Genomic DNA, 22,593 nt, shown 5'->3' on the forward strand with positions numbered 1-22,593 from the left:
AAAATGGAAACACTGGGTTGGGGTTATTTCATGGTTCCAATATTTATTTTATGTTTCCTTTTTGTATTGCAGACATCAACAGTAAACAGTTGACATGACACCTTCATCATTTTGGACTGCTATTTTACATTCTATCTGTCTATGTTTCCCTTAGAGCTGACAAAATGTTACCTGAATTTGACAAGTCTGGCTTGTAGGTAGATTTAGTATGTTTCAAAAACTAACTTCATTTTCATATAAATCCCTAATTTGTACATCAATTCTATTAACATTTTGAAAGACCGCAACTGAGGTATCAACACAATGTCAAAACTGGATTCTTTGGAGAATCCCTCCCACCATGGCTTTATAGAAAAAGAGATAAACAAGAATCACATTTCTGTGTGTTATATATAGAAAGTGTTGATTTATTCATAGCCAATTGGCAGAGTACCTGTGCAAACAGTGCCCACTCGCTCCCATGTACACAGCAAGATAAACATCCACTCACCCAGCCCGTGGTCCAGGACACTTGACAAAGAGTGGTCTCTTACTTCCAAAGACAGAATGATGCCTCAGAAAACCTGGAAAGAGAAAAAGGCCTTGTAGAGAATGGAAATCAGTGCAGGACCTGACCTCTGCTGATGGAGCAGCAAAGGTGAAACCCTGTTTTATTTGGACGCACACTCTCAAGCGGACAGGACGCATGGGATTGAAAGCAATGCGCTGAGTGTTAGTAGAGTGCACAGCAGATGCTTGGCTGACAGAACTCAAAGAAACCAGCACAAAATATCCCCACAATTGATTCTGAGACCAACATCAGTGCTGCCAAATTTGGGCTCACTTTGTCTATGAACAATGAGGGATAGGGCTATGGGTGATGGCACACGCTGAGTATCAGGGAACTGGAGTGTGTTGTGGATTGTGGTTGGCCTTATCCAGAGAGGAAACAGACCTGGGAACTCAATGAAAAAGCAACAAACCAGGCGCATGAGGTTGAGTTTCTCGAAAGGTCCCATGGCCACATGCAGTGCATCTGCAGGCCCAGGGTCCAATTTGGAATTTTGCCAATAGAGCATGTGTGGGGTCTAATTAGAGACATCAAGCATCAGGTCTGAGGGATCCAGGGGGCCTTGGTGTATAAATCAGTTTCCAAAGCCTCAGGATCTGCTATATTGATAGACTGGACTGGGATTATGGTTTGTTATGAGGCAAAGGATGCGGGACAGCACTGTGGTTGCCTTCATGGTCCAAAGCCACAAGGGTGAGAGAACAAAGAACAGTGGTCTAGGTTCACAACGTGAGAAAATGAAGCATTTCCTTCACCATTATCTACCAATGTTAATGCTACATTTTCAATGGTACTGACAGTGTACTTCAGGGAGGATACCTAGCTGGGGCACTGTGATAATGACTGCAGGTCCTGATGCATGACATCTTTAGATATGTTTCCACAGGTTTTTCTGTAGACAGAGATGCTCTGGAACGAACTCATAACATTGGTACATTCCCATAGAAATAGAAAGGACAAGCTCACAGTCATGATACTGTTTTTGAAACACTCCAAAATGACATTCAACAGCTTGCAGAGCTGAAAAGCTTTACATGCTTCATTTCCACAAGAGAAACAGTCCTGTGTACTTTCAGTACAGTGACATAAGCGTAGTAAATTGAGGTTATACAAAACGAAGAGTATGCTGTGTTCATCACAGCAAAGGCATCACCAGCATTTAGATATATACAAGACAACACATATAGGAAAATGACATGGCATCAATGTGTAGGAAAAATTGTCCTCACACAAATATCATGAACTTTGTACACACAAGAGACTTAAACTTTCACTTAAAAAGCCCTACAAGTCTACATTAGATACTTGAAATTAACTGACCAGTAGAGATAAAGAAGTATAGTAAAAGAAACAGGAAGTAACATTTTTAGTTCCAAAGAGGTTGAAGGCTCAAAAAAAACTTTCAAACAACTAGACTGTGAAACACTATCAGACATTTATTTAAAATGGAGGTGATAGAAACACTGAAGAACAACAGTGTCTCAGAATCACAAAAGTCAGAATTCCAGAAAAGGGGAAGAGACCCTCTAAAGATGAGCAAAATAAAATCAGCAAACTCTATGGATGAGATAATAGCAGGGCTAAAGTCAGTCCTAAGCAGACTAGATAATGCAGAGGGACTCGTGAATGACTGTGAACACAGGGGAACTGAAATCCCTCGATCAGAAAATGACATAGAAAAGCAAAGGAAAACCAACGCAAACATTGCTGTTGAATCCTGGGTTAAGACAAAGCATGAAAGAATAGGATTCATAAGAGTCCCAGAGTTAAAAGCAAGAAAAGATTATTCAGTCTGAAAAGATATTTGGAAAAAAATCAGACAGAAAATTGCTGAAAATGAAGAAGCAATCATCTATACAAAAAAAGTAAGCAAACATCATCCAAATTATGTGGAATCCCAATAGACCTACAAGGAGCTGTATTATCATTCAAATCAACAAAGTTCATGATCTACACAGTGATTACCAATGCACCTAGAAGGAAGCAACTAAGTCACAACAGAACCTCCAGAGGGGTTTCAGCTTATATCCCGGCAGAAATATTGCAGGATAAGAAGGAGTGCCAGGACTTAGATGAAATCATGAATGAGAAACAGCTGCAATCTAGGGTAGCTTATGCAACAAGACCGCCATTTCTAATAACGGCAGAGCTAGAGAATTTCAGATACCTGGAAACTTTACAGAATTCAGCAGTTTGAAACTTTTCCTAAAAGAAAGATTCAGAATACTACCCTGAATAGAAAAGAAGCTAGTTGAAATGGAAATAAGAAACCATCACTGGAAATGCAAGAAGAACCATGAGTTGCAGACAATAAACAAGAAGAAGGCAAGGAGGACATCAAAACCCTAAAGATGGGAGAGGGAAGCAGGAAAACATAGGGGATTTTCAGCCCTATAATATGTGAATCATCTTATATGACTCTCTGTTTAAAGCAAACAGAGAGATGCAAGGACGAATGTGTTTGCAAATCTAAGAACAAGCAATCAAACAAACAAACAAACAAACAAACAAAAACCAAAAGAGTATTGTTGGCTGATAATATCCACAGGAACCGTGGTAATTCAAAAGAAAGTATGCAAAGTGATGTCAAGAATCATTCAGCATGCATCGACCCAGTATCAGTGCTTGCATGTACTCAACATACCTGTATTCAGAAAACAGATGCGTGCATTAATATTCATAAATATTGATTCATAAGAGCACATCGTGACCTAACCCAAATGCCTATTTTGAATATAATGGATTCATACTCCGTGATATATTCTTAAAGTCTTCCAACAGGAAGAATGAATGGCATATTCCACACTACGACGAGATTAAATGGCATACATCTATAACAAAGAAAAGCAGCTCTACAAAACTGTTCTAAGAGTAAGAGAGACAGACAGTAAAGTGTATTTTGGGAATGGTTTCATTTCTTGGATTTTCAGCCCCCATGAAACAAATGGATCCATGTTCTGAGACTGTGGGTCTTTCAGCAGAAAATCAACAGACGGATATATATTATGGGTGAATGGATATTACACAAACATATGTTTCCTTTAGTGGGTCTTTTTGTACTGTTAACTGTTAGAAAGTTTTAAGATGAATGAAACCATAAACTTATCATGGACACACTTCCCTCCATTTGTACTGTGTTTAGAGAACTGAACTAAAGAAAAGAGGGTAGGAAATAAAGGACAATGGGACCCTAATGGAGAGAATCACTTTTACCTTAAGTACCTGTCGTCTGATGCAGCCCCTTCACCAACACTGTAAAAATGCAGCAAAAATTGAGGATGGCAGTTACTGGTTAGATTCCAGGTGGAATGTTGGTTTGTTCCACGAGGCTTGTTATGAGCTGGTGGATCCAAGGTAACTTGGCAGAGCTCCGTGGGTGGATCAGTGTCATGGTGGGGTTGCCACACTCTGTGGAGCTTGGCTTAAGTCTATTGTTTAGGAAGCTCTGTAAGTTCGAGATACTGTTGCTGCCCAGTGGCCTGAGATCATGGGTCAGTTTCTAGAAATTGAAAAGTCAGACAGTGGAAGATCTGCCTGTCATCAGCTTACTGGTGAGGCTCCGAGGTACTTTTAGACATGCCCAGTCCTGTAGAAGTCGACTTTATGGGAGACACGAAGAGAACCTGGCAGAAAATTTGGCTGCATGGATTGAGGAGAGATGCGAACACATTGATGATGGTTGTTCTCCTACAATGGAGAATACTGGCATGGAGACTTCTGCAGAGGATCCCAGGCAAGAAAGACAATCACGAGATATATTGAGCCTCGCTGATAATGGCAGAAACCTGTGGAACACCTATGTGCAATTGAGGAAGGTACTCAGTTCTCTGCTCCAAGAACGGGTCCAAGATTCCTGACGTCTAAAAGAGAAGAGAAGGCAGAGATGGTAAAATCGCTCATATTGGTGGAATATGTCGTGAGAATCCACATGTCCCAAGGGGAATTTACAAACCATTCAGACCACAATGCTCCAAGCCCAGGTAAGCCTTTTCCCAGGGTTGGGCCTAGCTATGAAGCACTTTCTCTTCCCTCCCCTCCACTCAGGCATCCATTTCAAAGGATCACCACATGAGCTGCAGTGAAGCCAGTAGGAGAAGAGCAAGCCCCTCCTAGAATCAGAGATCCTCCACTTTCACACTCTGTGCAAAACAGTGAACTCCTCAAAGGTCAAATACTCTCGAATAAAATAGGTAGGAATTGAATAATTAGCTCACAGAAAGGAATGATGACCTTCCCCTACATTCAGCAAATGCTTGGGTTATGTCTTCTTTGGGGTGAAGGAGTGTGGTAAGTGAGGGGAATATTTGACTGAACTTGAAATGTATTAGGCCTCAGATTTTCAAGACCATATAGGTAAATATTATAAGTCATTTAGAGAACTGAACTGTAAAATTCGCCATAGACATTAAAGGACACACGTTATGTGAACGGTCTTTTCCCATCAGTCAAGCACTATATCATGGGGGTGCAGACTTGGTTTTGATAATTGCTTTACCCAACATGATCGGACAATTAAGTGTTCTCACCACTGATAGAAGAACACCTAGTTCCCAATAGCCTAGCAAAGCTGCAACAGTTTTCTCATAGCTATAAAGCCTCTAGGTTCTTTTGGAACCAAGCATGCATGTATATATTTTGTTTGGTTTGTCTTGTGTTTTACTAGAGAGGAATGTTACCCCTTGAAATGCCAACTTTGGGCAGTATGTGTCATTGGGAGGAAAGGGCACCACATGCAACAGGGAAACCCAGGTTTGGGGTTATTTCAATTTTTCAATAGTTATTTCATGTTTCCTCCTAGTGTTGGAAGCATCAACAGTAAAGAGTTGACATGTCCCCTTAATCATTTTGGACTGCTATTTTTCATTATATCTGTATATTTTTTCCTTAGGGATGACAAAATGTTACAAGAATTTCACAAGTCCGGCTTCAAGGTAGATTTTGTATGTTTCAAAAACTAACTTCATTTTCACATAAATCCCAAAATAAGTAAATCAATTCTATTAACCTTTGAAAGACTGCCACTGAGTTATCAACACAATGTCAAAATTGGAGTCTTCAGACATACCCTCCCACCATGTCTGTATAGAAAAAAGAGCTAAACAAGAATCATATTTCTGTGAGTTATCTCTGGAAAGTTGATTTATCAATGCCCAGTTGGCAGGGTACCAGTGGAAACTATGCTCACTCACTCCCATATACACAGCAAGGTAAATAACCAATCACAAAGCCCTTGGCTCAGGACACAAGCCTAAGCTTGGTCTCTTACTTCCAAAGACAGATTGAGGCCTCAGAAAACCTGGAAGGAGGAGAAGGCAAAGTAGAGAATGGAAATCAGTGCAGGACCTGACCTCTGGTAATGGAGCAGCAAAGGTGAAACTCTGTTTTCCTTGGATGCACACTCTCAAGTGGACAGGATACATGGGATTGAAAGTGATGTGCTGAGTGTTAGAAGAGTGCACAGCAGATGCTTAGCTGACAGAACTCAAATAAATCAGCACAAAATATTCCCAGAATTGATTCTGAGACCAAGACCTGAGCTGCCAAATTTGAGCTGGCAGAGGCTGCAGAAAATGAGGGATAGGGCTATGGATGATAGCACAAGCTGAGTCTCAGGGATCTGGAGTGCATTGTGGATTTTGTTGGGTTCTATCAAGAGAGCAAACTGACCTGTGACACCAATGAGAATGCAACCAGACTGGCACGCGAGGTTTAGTTTATCAAAATGTCCCATGGCCACATCCACTGCAGCTGCAGGACCAGGGACCAATTTGGCATATTGCCAATAGAGCACGTGTGGGGCTCAATCAGAGATATCATGCATCTGGTCTGAGTGATCCAGGGGGTCTGGGGTTTGAAATAAGTATCAAAAGCTTTAAGATGTGCTACATTCATAGCCTGCACTGGGATTATGGTTTGGTTTGAGGCAGAGGAGGTGAAACAGCCCTGACGTTGCCTTCGTGGTCCCTTGCCACAAGGATGAGAGAACAAAGAAGACTGATCAAAGCCTACAGCATGAGAAGATGAAGCATTTCCTTCCTCATTATCTCCCAAATGCAGATGCTACATTTTGGAAGTCACTGACATGGTACAGCACTGAGGACACATAGGTGGGGCTGTGGGATCATTACAGCAGACCCTGATGCATGACATCCTTAGATATCTTTCCAATGTGTTTCTGTAGACAGAGAAGCTCTGGGAAGAACTGGTAACATTTGGACATTCCCATGGCAATAGAAAGCACAAGCGCACTGTTGTGATGCTGTTTTGGAAACAGTCCAAAAGTAACATAGAGCAGCCTGCAGAGCTGAAAACCTTTAGAAGCCTCATTTCCACAAGAGGAAGTGTCCCATACACTTTCAGAACTGTGATTTAAGTGTAATAAAACTGAGGTTATACTGATGGAAAAAATAAGTGGTGTTCAAAACATCAAAGGCAACACCAGCAATTAGAGATATATCAGACAACACACACAGCAAAAGGTCATGGCATCAAAGTCTATAAAAAATTGTTCTCACAGAAATATCATGGTTTTGTATACAGCGAAGTGTCTAAACATTTCACTTAATAAAGCCCTATAAGTCTACATTTGATACCTGAGAGTACTTGTCCAGTAGAGATAAAGAAGTAGAGTAAAAGAAACAGGAAGTACAATTTTGAGTTCCAAAGAGATTGAAGGCCCAAAAAATAAGCTTTCAAAGAACTAGACTGCAAAACGCCACCAGAGTAGGTGTTGGAAACTTAGGTGAGGAAAACACTGAAGAAAAACAGTGTCTCAGAATCACAAAAGGCAAAATACCAGAAAAGGGGAAGAGAAACTCAAAAACTAGCCAAATAATATGAGAAAACTCAATTGATGATATAGAACCAAGGCTAAACTCAGTCCTAAACAGACGAGATACTGCATAGGGACTCCTGAATGACTGTGAAGACAGGGAAACTGAAATCCCTCAATCAGAAAATGACAAAGAGATGCAAGTGAAAACAAATGCAAACATTGCTGGTGAATCCCGTGGTATGCCAAACATGAAAGAGTAGGATTCATAAGAGTCCCAGATGTAAAAACAAGTGTTAAAAAATGTCTGAAAACTTATTTGTAGAAAAATTAGACAGAACCTTGCTGAAAGCCAAGAAACAATCATCTATAAGATTCACATTTTAAAAAGCATCCAAAGGAGGTGGAATCCCAATACACGTACAAGCAGCTGTATAATTCAAATCAACAAAGTTCATGATCAACCCACTGATTTAAAATGCACCTAGATGAAAGCAACTTAGTCACAACAGAAATTTCAGAGGGGTTTCAGCTGATATCTGGACAGAAATATTGCAGGACAGGAAGGAGTGCTAGGACTTAGGCCAAATCCTGAATGAATCACAGCTGCAATCTAGGGTAGCCTATGTCACAAGACTACCATTTCTAATAACAGCAGAGCTAGAGAATTTCACAGACTGGCAAAACTTAAAAGACTACAGCAGTTCAAAACTTATATTAAAATAAGGAATGAGAATTCTAAACACTATAGAAAAGTAGCAAGATGAAATGGATATAAGAATATCATTATTGGAAATGCAATTAGAGCAATGATTTTCAAAGAATAAACAAGAAGGCAAGGAGGACATCAAAATCCTAAAGATGGGAGAGAGAAGCAGGAAAACATAGGTGATTTTCAGCACTATATTAAGTTAATCAGCATATACGACTCTGTATTTGAAGCAAACGGAGAGATGCATGGTCTAATGAATTTGCAAAACAAAGAACAAGCAAACAAACAATCAAACAAAGAAACAAACATCAAAAGAGTACAGTTGGCAGACATCTATCCAAAGAAACCATGATAAATCAAATCAAAATACTCAAAGTAATGTCAAGGTTCACTCAGTACGCATCGAACAAGTGTTGTGGCATGAATGTACTCAACAGACTTGTATTCAAAAACAGATTCGTGCATTAATATTCATAAATTTTGATTCATAACAGCATATTGTGACCTAACCCAAATCTCTACTTTGATTAAAATGGATTCCTAGTCCATGGTATAGATTTAGAAGTCTTTCAACATGATGAATGAATGGCATATTCTACCCTACATACAGAAGAAATGGCATAAGCCTAAAACAAAGGAAAGTAGCTCTGCAGAACTGTACTAAGAGCAAAAGAGTCAGTCAGTAAAGTGCACATTGTGATTGGTTTCATTGCTAGGAATTTCAGCCCCGATGGAACAAATGGATACATGCTCTTAGAGTGTGGGAGTTTCAGCAGAAAAGCAACAGATGAATATGTATTCTGGGTGAATGGATATTACACAAACATAAGATTCCTTTAGTGGGTCTTTTTGTACTGTTAACAGTTAGAAAGTTTAAAGACGTGTGAAACCGTAAACTAAAAATGGACACAATTCCATCAATTTGTACTGTGTATAGGGATGAGAACAAAAGGAAAGAAGGAAGAAAAAAGGACCATGGGATGCTACTGGAGAGATTCACATTTACCTTAGGAACCTCTCGTCTGATGCAGCCCCTCCTAAACACTGACAAGATGCAGCAAACATTGGGGATGGCAGGTACCGTTTGGATTCCAGGTGGAATGTTGGTGTGTACTGCACAGCTTGTTGTGACTGGTGGGCCCAAGGTAACTGGGCAGAATTCTGTGGGTGGATCAGTGTGATGGAGGGGCTGCCGCCCTCTGTGGAGCTTGTCTTAAGTCTTTAGTTCAGGAAGCTGTGTAAGTTCGAGATACTGATTCTGCCCAAATACCTGAGTTCACGGGTCAGTTTCCAGAAACTGAAAGGGCTGACAGTGGAACATCTGCCAGTCATCAGCATACTGGTTACGTTCCGAGAATCTTTCAGACTTGCCCAGTCATGTGGAAGTCTAATTTATGGGAGATTTAAAGAGAAGCTGGAAGAAAACCTTGCTACATGGATTGAGGAGATATGAGAACACATTGAAGAGAGTTGTCCTGCTACAATTGAGGACACAGGCATGGATACTTCTGTAGAGAATACCAGGCTCAAAAGACATTCATGAGACATATTGAGCCTCGTTGATACTGGCAGAAATTATGGAGGATCAACATGCACTTGAGGAAGTTACTCAGTTCTCTGCTCCAAGAATGGATCCAAGATTCTTGACATCTAAAGAGAAGAGATGGCAGAGATGATAAAATCGCTCATGTTGGTGGAATAATTTGTGAGGATCCCCATGTCCCAAGGGGCATTTACAAACCATTCAGACCAAAATGCACCAAGCCCAGGTAAGCCTTTTCACAGGCTTGGGCCTTGCTATCAAGCACTTGCTCTTCCCTCCCCTCCACTCAGGCATTCATTTTAAAGGATCAGAACCTGAGCTGAAATGAAACCATATAAGAAGAGCAAGCCCCTCCTAGAATCAGAGTTCCTACAACTTCACACTCTGTGAACAACTGTGAAATCCTCAAAGGTCAAATACTCTCTACTAAAATATCTAGGATTTGAATATTTAGCTAACTCAAAGAAATGATGACCTTCCCCTAGATTCAGCAAATGCTCTGGTTATGTCTTTTTGTGGTGAAGGGAGTGTGGTAAGTGAGGAGAATCTTTGACTGAACTTGAATAGGTATTATGCCTCAGTATTTCAAGACAGTATAGGTAAATATTATGTCAGTTATTGAACTGAACTGTAAAAGTCGCCAAGGTCATTAAAGGACATAATTTATGTGTACCGTCTTTTCCCTTCATTCAAGCACCGGGTGCACTATATCATGGGATGCAGACAATGTTATGTTAAATTGCTTTACCAACATGATCAGACGATTAATCTTTGTCATCACTGATAGAAGAACACCTGATTCTCAATAGCCTCGCATAGCTACAGCAGGATTCTCATAGATATAATGCCTCTAGGTGTTTTTGAAATGAAGCCAAAATGTACATATTTTATTTGGTTTTTCTTGTGTTTTCCTCTAGAAGAATGATACCCCTTGAAATGAAAACATTGGCCAATATGTGCCATTGGGAAGAAACGGCAACACATGCACAATGGAATCCGAGGTTGGGGGTTATTTCTTGGTTCCAATAGTTATTTCATCCTTTCTGTCAGTGTTGGAGGATTCAACATTAAAGGGTTTACATGCCCCTTCAAAATATTGGACTGCTATTTTATATTCAATCTGTCCATTTTTTACTTAGAGCTGACAAAAAGTACCAAAAATTGACAAGTCTTTCCTCTAGGCAGATTTAGTATGTTTTGAAAACTAACTTCATATTCATATAAATTCCAAACATGTAAATCAATTATTCTAACCTTTTTAAAGACTGCAACTGAGTTATCAACACAAAGTCAAAACTAATGTGTTCGGACAAACCCTTCCACCATGGCTGTATAGAAAAAAGAGCTAAGTAAACATCATATTTCTGCGAATTATATCTGGAAAGTGTTGATTTATCACTGCCAGGTTGGCAGGGAACAAGTGCATCATGTGCTCACTCGCTCCTATGTACACAGCAATGTAAACATCCACTCAACCAGCCCTTGGAAAAGGACATTGCCGAAGAGTAGTCTGTTAATTCCAAAGAAAGGATGAGGCCCCAGAAACCTGTAAGGAGGAGAAGGCAATGTAGAGAATGGAAACCACTACAGGATCTGACCTCTGGTAATGGAGCAGCAAAGGTGAAACTCTGCTTTACTTGGACGCACACTCTCAAGGGGACAGCACACATGGGATTGAAGGTGATGCGCTGAGTGTTAGAAGAGTTCACAGCAGATGCTTGGCTGACAGGACTCAAAGAAATCAGCACCAAATATCCCCAGATTTGAATCTGAGACCAAAACCCGAGCTGCCAAATTTGTGCTGGCAGAGGCAGCAGAAAATGAGGGATAGGGCTACGGATGATGGCACACGCTTACTCTCAGAGATCTGGATTGCGTTGTGGGTTGTGGTGGGTCCTATCAAGAGAGCAAACCGACTTGTGACCCCAATGAGAAAGCAACCACACTAGCTTGCGAGTTTGAGTTTATCGATAAGTCCCATGGCCACATCCACTGCATCTGCAGGACCAGGGACCAATTTGGCATTTTGCCAAGAGAGCACATGTGGGGCTCAATCAGATACTGTGCATCAGGTCTGGGGGAACCAGAGGCCTTGGGTTTGAAATCAGTATTAAAAGCATTAGGATCTGCTACATTCAATATCTGGAGTGGGATTACATTTTGGTTTGAGGCAGAGGATGCAGAACAGCTGTTCTTCCCTTCGTGCACACATGACAAAAGGATGAGAGAACAAGGAAGAGTGGTCAAAGTCTGCAGTGTGAGAAGATGAAGAATTTCATTGAGCATTTTCCCAAATGCAGATGGTACATTTTCGATGGCACTGAAATGTTACTGCACCGAGAACACATACATCGGTCTGCAGGATCATTCCAGCAGGCCCTGTTTTATGACATCCATAGATATGTTTCCACCGGTGTTTCTGTAGACAGAGAAGCTCTGGGAAGAACTGGTAATATTGGGACATTCCCATGGCAATAGAAAGCACAAGCTCACTGTCAGTTTCCTGTTTTGGAAACACTCCAAAATGACATACAGCAAAATGCACAGCTGAAAATCTTTAGAAGCTTCATTTCCACAAGAGGAAGTATCCTGTGCACTACCAGAATTCTGAGATAAGCATAATAAAAATGAGGATATAATAATCGAAATATTATAGTGTGTTCATCACAACAAAGCAACACCAGCAATTAGAGATATACCAGACAACACACACAGGAACATGACTTGGCATCAATGACTAGGAAAAATTGTCCTCACAGAAATATGGAATTGCGTACACCCAAGAGTCTATAATATTCAATTAACAAAGCCGTATAAGTCTACAATTGATACCTGATAGTACTTGAACAGTAGAGATAAAGAAGCATAGGAAAAGAAACAGGAAGTACAATTTTCTGTTCCAAAGTGATTGAAGGCCCAAAAAATAAGCTTCCAAACAACTAGAATGCAAAACGCTATCAGAGCAAGTATTGAAAGCGGAGGTGAGGAAAACACTGAAGAACAACAGTATCTCAGAATCACAAAAGACAGAATGCCAGAAAAGGTGAAGAGAAACTCTAAAGACAAGCCAAATAATATCAGTAAACTCAATGGATGAGATAATAACAGGGCTAAAGTCAGTCCTAAGCAGACTAGATAATGCAGAGGGACTCATGGATGACTGTGAAAACAGGGGAACTGAAATCCCTTGATCAGAGGAAGACATAGAAAAGCAAGTATAAACCAATGCAAACATTTCTGTTGAATCCCGGGGTAAGACAAAGCATGAAAGTCTATGATTCAAAAGAGTCTAAGATGGGAATGCAAGAGATAAAAAAAAAAAAAGCCTGAAAAATTATTTGTAGAAAAATCAGAATGAAACTTTCTGAAAGCCAAGAAAGAATCATCTATATGATTTCAGGAGTACAAAGCGTCCAAATGAGGTGAAATCCCAATAGACCTACAAGCAGCAGTAGAATTCAAATCAACAAAGTTCATGATCATCCCAGTGATTTAAAATGCACCTAGATGAAAGCAACATCATCACAACAGTACCTCCAGTGGGGTTTCAGCTGCTATCTCGACAGAAATATTGCAGGACAGGGAAGAGTGCCAGGACATAGACCATAACCTGAATAAGAAAAAGCTGCAAACTTGGGTAGCCTTTGCCACATGACCGCCATTAATAATAAAGGCAGAGCTAGAGAATTTCGCAGGCTGGCAAACCTTAAAATAATTCAGCAGTTCGAAAATTATCCTAAAATAAAGATTTAGATTTCTATGCTGAATAGAAAAGTAGCAAGATGAAATGGAAATAAGAAAACCATTATAGGAATTGCTGGAAGAGCATGAGTTGCAAAGAATAAAAAAGAAGAAGGCAAGGAGGACGGCAAAAAGCTAGAGATGTGAGAGGGAAGCAGGTAATCTTAGGTGATATAAAGCACTATCTTAAGTGAATCAACTTCTATGACACTCTGAAGCAAACACAGAAATGCATGGCCTAATGTGTTTGCAAAACAAACAACAAGCAAACAATCAATCGAAAAACACAAAAAGGGTACGTTTGGCTGACTTATACCAAAGCAACCATGACTATTCAAAACAAAATACTCAAAGAGATGTCAAGGATCATTCAGCAAGCATCGACCCAGTATCGCTGCTTGCATGTATTCAACACACTTGTATTCAGAAAAATGATGTGCACATAAATATTCATAAATATTGTTTGATAAGAGTATATCATGACCCAAATCAAATGCCAAGTTTGAATAAAATGGATTCATAGTCCGTGATATATACTTACAAGTTTTCCAACAGTATGAATCAATGCCATATTCTACCCTAGGTAGAGAAGAAATGGCATAAGCCTATAACAAAGACAGGTAGCTCTGCAAAACTGTACTAAGTGTGAAAGAGGAAGCTAGTATAGTGCACGTAGTGATTTGTTCCATTTTTAGGAATTTCAGCCTCCATGATACAATTGGATCCATATTCTGAGATTATGGGTGTTTCAGCAGAAAGCAACAAACGGATATGTATTCTGGGTGAATGGATATTTCACAAACTTAATTTCCTTTAGTGTGTCACTGTGTAATGTGAACATTTAGAAAGTTTACACACGTGTGAAAGCATAAACTAAAATTGGTCACATTTCCCTCCGTTTGTACTGTGTATACGGATCTGAACAAAAGGAAAAAGGAAAGAAATAAGGACCATGGGACGCTAGTGGATAGAATCACATAAAACTTAGGAATCTGATGTGTGATGCAGCCATTCCCCCAACACTAATAAGATGCAGCAACCATCGGACATGGCAGCTACCTTTTGGATTCCAGGTGGAATGTTGGTGGGTACCGCGAGGCTTCTTGTGCCTGGTGGATCCAAGGTAACTGGGCAGAATTCTGTGGGTGGATCAGTTTGATGGAGGGGATGCTGCCCTCTGTGGAGCTTGTCTTAGTTCTTTTGTTCAGGAAGCTGTGTAAGTTCGAGATAATGCTGTTGCCCAAAAACCTGGTATCACGGGTTAGTTTCCAGAACCTGAAAGGGCAGACAGTGCATGATTTGCCTGTCATCAGCTTACTGGTGAGGGTCCGAAGTCCTTTCAGAACTGCCCAGTCCTGTTGAAGTCAACTTTATGGGAGACACGGAGAAAAGATGTCAGAAAAGCTGGCAGCACGGATTGAGGAGAGATGCCAACACATTGATGAGACTTGTTCTGCTACAATGGAGAATACTGGCATGGAGACATCTGTAGAGAATATCAGGCTTGAAAGACATTCATGACACATATTGAACCTCGCTGATACTGGCAGAAATATACGGAGTGTCAACATGCCCTTGAAGAAGTTACTCAATTCCATGCTCCAAGAACGGGTCCAAGAATCCCGACGTCTAAAAGAGAAGAGATGGCAGAGATGATAAAAGCGCTCGTGTTCTTGGAAGGGGTAGTGAGAATCCACATGTCCCAAGGGGCATTTACAAACCATTCAGACAAAAATGCACCAAGCCCAGGTAAGAATTTTCCCAGGTATGGGCCTAGATATCAAGAAATTTCTCTAACCTCCACTCCACTCAGGTATCCATTTTAAAGATAAGCACCTGAGGTGAAATGAAGTCAGTAGGAGAATAGTAAGCCACTCCTAGAATCAGCATTCCAACAGCTTCACACTCTGTGAAAAACAGTGAAATTCTTAAAGATCAAATACTCTCGAATAAAATAGATATGAATTGAATACTTAGCTCACACAAATAAATGATGAACTTCCCGTAGATTCAGCAAATGCTGAAGTAATGTATTCTATGGGGTGAATGGAGTGTGGTAATTGAGGGGAATCTTTGACTGATCTTTAATAGATATTAGGCCTCATATTTTCAAGACAATATAGTCAAATATTAGAAGTCAGATAGTGAACTGAAATGTAAAAGTCGCCAAAGAATTTAAAGACACAGGTTATGTGGACCATGCTTCCCTTCAGTCAAGCCCATGGTGCACCTTATCATGGGGGTGCAGCATTGGTTGTGTAAATTGCTTTACACAACATGATTGGATGATTACATGTTCTCATCACTGATAGAAAAACACCTGGTTCTCAAAAGCCTAGCATAGCTGCAGAGGTTTCTCATAGATATAATGCCTCTAGGTGCTTTTAGAATCAAGCCTAAATGTTTATATTTTGTTCGGATTATCTTGTATTCTAGTAGAGAACAATGTTACACCTTGAAATGCCAACATTGGCCAGTATGAGACATTGGTAATAAAGGGCAACATCTGAACAAAGGAAACCTAGGTTTGGGGTTATTTCAAGGTTCCAATAGATATTTCATGGTTCCTGTTCGTGTTGGAGGCTTCAAGTGTAAACAGTTGACATGTCCCCGTCAACATTTTGGACTGCTATTTTACATCCTATCTTTGTATATTTTTCTTAGAGCTGACAATATGTTACAAAAATAGACAAGTCTGGTTTTAGGTAGATTTAGTATGTTTCAAAAACTAACTTCATTTTCATATAAATCCCAAAACATGTAAATCAATTCAAATAACATTTTAAAATACTGCAACTGAGTTATCAACACAATGTCAAAACTGGAGTCTTTGGACAAACCCTCCCACCATGGCTGTATAGAAAATACAGCTAAGTAAATATCATATTTCTGTGAATTATATCTGGAAAGTGTTGATTTATCACTGCCAGGTTGGCAGGGAACAAGTGCATCATGTGCTCACTCGCTCCTATGTACACAGCAATGTAAACATCCACTCAACCAGCCCTTGGAAAAGGACATTGCCGAAGAGTAGTCTGTTAATTCCAAAGAAAGGATGAGGCCCCAGAAACCTGTAAGGAGGAGAAGGCAATGTAGAGAATGGAAACCACTACAGGATCTGACCTCTGGTAATGGAGCAGCAAAGGTGAAACTCTGCTTTACTTGGACGCACACTCTCAAGGGGACAGCACACATGGGATTGAAGGTGATGCGCTGAGTGTTAGAAGAGTTCACAGCAGATGCTTGGCTGACAGGACTCAAAGAAATCAGCACCAAATATCCCCAGATTTGAATCTGAGACCAAAACCCGAGCTGCCAAATTTGAGCTAGCAGAGGCAGCAGAAAATGAGGGATAGGGCTACTGATGATGGCACATGCTGAGTCTTAGGGATCTGGGTTGCATTGTGGGTTGTGGTGGGTCCTATCAAGAGAGCAAACAGACTTGTGATCCAAATGAGAAAGCAACCAAACTAGCGCGCGAGTTTGAGTTTTTCCGTATGTCCCATGGCCACATCCACTGCATCTGCAGGACCAGGGACAAATTTGGCATTTTGCCAATAGAGCACATGTGGGGCTCAATCAGAGATATTTTGCATGTGGCCTGAGGAATCCAGGGGCCCTTGGGTTTCAAATCAGTATTAAAAGCATTAGGATCTGCTACATTCAATATCTGGAGTGGGATTACGGTTTGGTTTGAGGAAGAGGAAGCAGAACAGCTCTGTTCATCCCTTCCTGCACTCATGACACAAGGATGAGAGAACTAGGAAGAGTGGTCAAAGTCTACAGCATGAGAAGATGAAGAAATTCATTTAGCAATTTCTCCCAAATGTAGATGCTACATTTTGAAAGGCACTGACATGGTACTGCACCAAGAAAACTTACGTCGGTCTGCAGGATCATTCCAGCAGGCCCTGTTCTATGACATCCATAGATAAGTTTCCACTGGTGTTTCTGTAGACAGAGAAGCTCTGGGAACAACTGGTAATATTGGGACATTCCCATGGCAATAGAAAGCACAAGCTCACTGTCAGTTTCCTCTTTTGGAAACACTCCGAAATGACATACAGAACAATGCAGAGCTGAAAATCTTTAGAAGCTTCATTTCCACAAGAGGAAGTGTCCTGTGCACTTTCACAATTCTGAGATAAGCGTAATAAAAATGAGGTTATACTAATCGAAATATTATGTTGTGTTCATCACAACAAATGTAACACCAGCAATTAGAGATATACCAGACAACACACACAGGAACAAGACTTGGCATCAATGTCTAGGAAAAATTGTCCTCACAGAAATATCATGGAATTGTGTACACCCAAGTGTCTATAATATTCACTTAACAAAGCCCTATAAGTGTACATTAGATACCTGATAGTACTTGAACAGTAGAGATAAAGAAGCATAGGAAAAGAAACAGGAAGTACCCTTTACAGTTCCAAAGAGATTGATGACCCAAAAAATAAGCTTCCAAACAACTAGACTGCAAAACTCTACCAGAGAAATTATTGAAAACGGAGGTATGGAAAACACCGAGGAACAACAGTATCTCAGAAATACAAAAGGCAGAATACCAGAAAAGGGGCAGAGAAACTATAAAGACGAGCCAAATAATATCAGAAAACTCAAATGATGAGATAATAACAGGGCTAAAGTCAGTCCTAAGCAGACTAGATAATACAGAGGGACAAGTGAATGTCTGTGAAGACAGGGAAACATAAATTCCTCGATCAGAAGAACACATAGAAAAGCAAGTGAAAACCAACGCAAACATTGCTGTTTAATCTCGGGGTAAGACACAGCATGAAAGACTAAGATTCATGAGAGTACCAGATGGGAATGCAAGAGATTAAATAAAGGAAAAGAGTCTGAAAGTTATTTGTAGAAATATCAGACTGAAAATGTCTGAAAGCCAAGAAAGAATCATCTATACGATTTCAGGATGTACACAGAGCCCAAAGGAGCTGGAATCTCAATAGACCTACAAGCAGCTGTATAATTCATATCAACAAAGTTCATAATCATCCTAGTGATTTAAAATGACCTAGACGAAAGCAACTTAGTCTCAACAGAACATCCAGAGGGGTTTCAGCTTATATCTCGACAGAAATATTGCAGCGGAGGTTGGAGAGCCAGGACATAGACCTTAATATGAATGAGAAAAAGCTGCAATCTAGGGTAGCCTATGCCACATGAACGCCATTAATAATAACGGCAGAGCTAGAAAATTTCACAGACAGGCAAAACTTAAAAGAATTCAGCAGTTTGAAACTTTCCCTGAAAGGAAGATGGAGAATTCTACCCTGAATAGAAAAGAAGTAAGATGAAATGGAAATAAGAAAACCATTATTGGAAATGCAAGAAGAGCATGAGTTGCAAAGAATAAAAGAAGAAGTCAAGTAGGAGAGTATAACCCTAGATATGAGAGAGGGAAGCAGGAAATCATAGGTGATTTTAAGCACTATCTTAAGTGAATCAGCTTCTATGACTCTCTGAAGTAAACGGAGAGATGCATTGCCTAATATGTTTGCAAAACAAACAACAAGCAAACAAACAATCAAACAAACACAAAAAGTATACGGCTGGCTGACATATACCAAAGGAACCATGACTATTCAAAAGAAAATATTCAAAATGATGTCAAGGATCACTCAGCACGCATCAAACCAGTATCGCTGCTTGCATGTACAAAATATGCTGGTATTCAGAAAAATGATGCCTGCATATATATTCATAAATATTGATCCATAAGAGTATATCTTGACCCAAATCAAATGCCGAGTTTGAATAAAATGGATTCATCGTCCATGTCATAGGCTTACAAGTTTTCCAACAGGATGAATGAATGCCATATTCTACCCTAGGTAGAGACGAAATGGCATAAGCCCATAACAAAGAAAATTAGCTCTGCAAAACAGTACTAAGAGCGAAAGAGAAAGACAGTAAATTGCACAAAGGGATTGGTTTCATTTCTTGGAAATTCATCCCCCATGAAACAATTGGATCCATATTATGAGAGTGTGGGTGTTTCGGGAGAAAGCAACAAACGGATATGTATTCTGGGTGAATGGATATTACACAAACATAATTTCCTTCAGTGTGTCTCTGTGTACTGTGAACTGTTAGAAAGTTTAAAGTCGTGTGAAACCATAAACTAAAATTGGTCACATTTCCCTCCATTTGTACTGTGTATACGGATCTGAACCAAAGGAAAGAGGGAAGATAAAAGGACAGTGGCATGCTAGAGGATAGAATCACATTTAACTTAGGAACCTCTCGTTTGATGCAGCCCCTCCCCGAAAAATAATAAGATGCAGCAACCATTGGAGATTGCAGTTACCATTTGGAATCCAGGTGGAATGTTGGTGGATACCAAGAGGCTTGTTGTGGCTGGTGGATCCAAGGAAACTGGGCAGAATCCTGTGGGTGGTTCAGTGTGATGGAGGGGCTGTCACCCACTGTGGAGCTTTTCTTAGTTCTTTTCTTCAGGAAGCTGTGTAAGTTCGAGATACTGCTGCTGCCCAAAGACCTGAGATCACGGGTCAGTTTCCAGAACCTGAAAGAGCAGACAGTGGAAGATCTGCCTGTCATCATCTTACTGGTGAGTCTCCAAGGTCCTTTCAAAATTGCCCAGTCCTGTTGAAGTCGACTTTATGGGAGACACGAAGAGAAGCTGGCAGAAAAGATGGCTGCACGGCTTGAGGAGAGATGCGAACATATTGATGAGAGTTGTTCTGCTACAATTGGGAATACTGGCATGGAGACATCTGTAGAGAATACCAGGCTCGAGAGAAATTCATGAGACATACTGAACCTCGCTGATAGTGGAAGAAATATACAGAGTGTCAACGTGACCTTGAAGAAGTTACTCAATTCCCTGCTCCAAGAACAGGTCCAAGATTCCTGACGTCTAAAAGAGAAGATATGGCAGAGATGATAAAATTGCTCGTGTTCTTGGAAGAGGTCGTGAGAATCCACACGTCCCAAGGGGCATTTACAAACCAATCAGACAAAAGTGCACAAAGCCCAGGTAAGAATTTTCCCTGGTATGGGCCTTGCTATCAAGCACTTGCTCTACTGTCCCCTCCACTCAGGCATCCATTTTAAGGGATCAGCACCTGAGATGAATTGAATCCAGTAGTAGAATAGCAAGCCCCTCCTAGAATCAGGGTTCGAACAGATTCACACTCTGTGAACAACAGTGATCTCCTAAAAGATCAAATACTCTCGACTAAAATAGATAGGAATTGAATACTTAGCTCACACAAAGAAATGATGACCTTCCCCTAGATTCAGCAAATGCTGGGGTTATGTCTTCTTTTGGGTGAAGGGAATGTTGTAAGTGAGGGGAAACTTTGACTGAACTTGAATAGGTACTAGGCCTCAGATATTCAAGACAGTGCAGTCAATTATTATAAGACAGATGGTGAACTGAGCAGTAAAAGTCACCAAAGACATTAAAGACACAGGTTATGTGGACATTCTTTCACTTCTGTCACGCCCCGGGTACACTTTTTCATGGGGGTGCAGACTTGGTTGTGTTAAATTGCTTTACAAAGCATGATCGGATGATTAAGTGTTCTCATCACTGATAGAAAAACACATGGTTCTCAAAAGCCTAGGATAGCCGCAGCAGGTTTCTCATAGCTATAAAGCCTCTATGTGCTTTTAGAACCAAGCCTAAATATATACATATTGTTTGGATTTTCTTGTATTTTAGTAGAGAGGAATGTTGCACCTTGAAATGACAACATTGGCCAGTATGTGTCATTGGTAATAAAGGGCAACACCTGCAAAAGGAAAACCCAGTTTGGGGGTTATTTCATGGTTCCAATAGGTGTTTCATGGTTCCTGCTGGTGTTGGAGGCTTCAACAGTAAACAGTTGACATGTCCCCTTCAACATTTTGGACTGCTATTTTACATTCTATCTCTCTATTTTTTCCTTAGACCTGACAAAATGTTACAAAAATTTACACGTCTGGCTTCTAGGTAGATTTAGTATGTTTCAAAAACGAACTTCATTTTCATATAAATCCCAAAACATGTAAATCAATTCCATTAACATTTTAAAAACTGCAACTGAGTTATCAACACAATGTCAAAACTGGAGTCTTTGGACAAACCCTCCCACCATGGCTGTATAGAAAATAGAGCTAAGTAAACATAATATTTCTGTGAATTATATCTGGAAAGTGATGATTTATCAATGCCCATGTGGCATAGAACCAATGCAACCTGCGCTCACTTGCTCCCATATACACAGCAATGTAAACATTCACTCACCCAGCCCTTGGCACAGGACACTTGCCGAAGAGTGGTCTGTTACTTCCAAAGACAGGATGAGGCCTCAGAATCCTGGAAGGAGAAGAAGGCAATGTAGAGAACGGAAACCACTACAGGATCTGACCTCTGGTAATGGAGCAGCAAAGGTGAAACTATGCTTTACCTGGACTCACACTCTCAAGTGGACAGCACACATGGGATTGAAGGTGATGCACTGAGTGTTAGAAGAGTGCACAGCAGATGCTTGGCTGACAGGACTCAAAGAAATCAGCACAAAATATTCCCACAATTGATTCTGAGACCAAAGACCCGATCTGCCAAATTTGAGCTGGCAGAGGCAGCAATAAATGAGGGTTAGGGCTACGGATGATGTCTCACGCTGAGTCTCAGGGATCTGGATTGCGTTGTCTGTTGTGGTGGGTCCTATCAAGATAGCAAAACGACCTGTGACCCCAATGAGAGAGCAACAACACTAGCACACAAGGTTGAGTTTATCCATATGTCCCATAGCCACATCCACTGCATCTGCAGGACCAGTGATCAATTTGGCATTTTGCCAATAGAGCACGTGTGGGGTGCAGTCAGAGATATTGTGCATCATGCCTGAGGGATGCAGAGGTCCTTGGGTTTGAAATCAGTATTAAAAATTTTAGGATTTGCTACATTCATAACCTGGAGTGGGATTACAGTTTGGTTTGAGGCACAGGATGCGGAACAGCTCTGTGGTTGCCTTCGGGCAACCATGACACAAGGATGAGGGAACAAGGAAGTGTGGTCAAATTCCACAGAGTGAGAAGATGAAGTATTTCCTTCAGTATTATCTCCCAAAACCAGACGCTACATTTTGAATGGCACTGACATGATATTGCACTGAGTACACATATGTCGGTATGCGGGATCATTCCAGCAGGACCTGTTGTATGACATACATATATATGTTTCCACTGGTGTTTCTTTAGACAGAGAATCTCTTTGAAGAACTGGTAATATTGGG

At 40.5% G+C, this 22,593-nt stretch overlaps 1 long non-coding RNA gene across 5 annotated transcripts in view; it reads right to left on the reverse strand.

Annotated features, from left to right (window-relative positions):
• Window positions 1-22,593, reverse strand: part of LOC135319960 (uncharacterized) — a 40,148-nt gene that overhangs the window by 12,315 nt on the left and 5,240 nt on the right. For 2 of the 5 annotated variants that reach the window (XR_010379057.1, XR_010379053.1), the window contains exons 1-6: window positions 21,763-22,467; window positions 21,600-21,671; window positions 19,656-20,225; window positions 14,378-14,947; window positions 3,764-4,410; window positions 491-563 (exon numbers count right to left, since the gene is read on the reverse strand). This is a non-coding gene — a long non-coding RNA (uncharacterized LOC135319960). Of the gene's footprint in view, window positions 1-490; window positions 564-3,763; window positions 4,411-14,377; window positions 14,948-19,655; window positions 20,226-21,599; window positions 21,672-21,762; window positions 22,468-22,593 lie in introns of those variants that run through there. The other 3 variants (XR_010379054.1, XR_010379055.1, XR_010379056.1) reach the window with 3 other exon arrangements.

The sequence above is a fragment of the Camelus dromedarius genome, chromosome 35, assembly GCF_036321535.1.
Source record: "Camelus dromedarius isolate mCamDro1 chromosome 35, mCamDro1.pat, whole genome shotgun sequence".
Lineage (NCBI taxonomy): Eukaryota > Metazoa > Chordata > Mammalia > Artiodactyla > Camelidae > Camelus > Camelus dromedarius.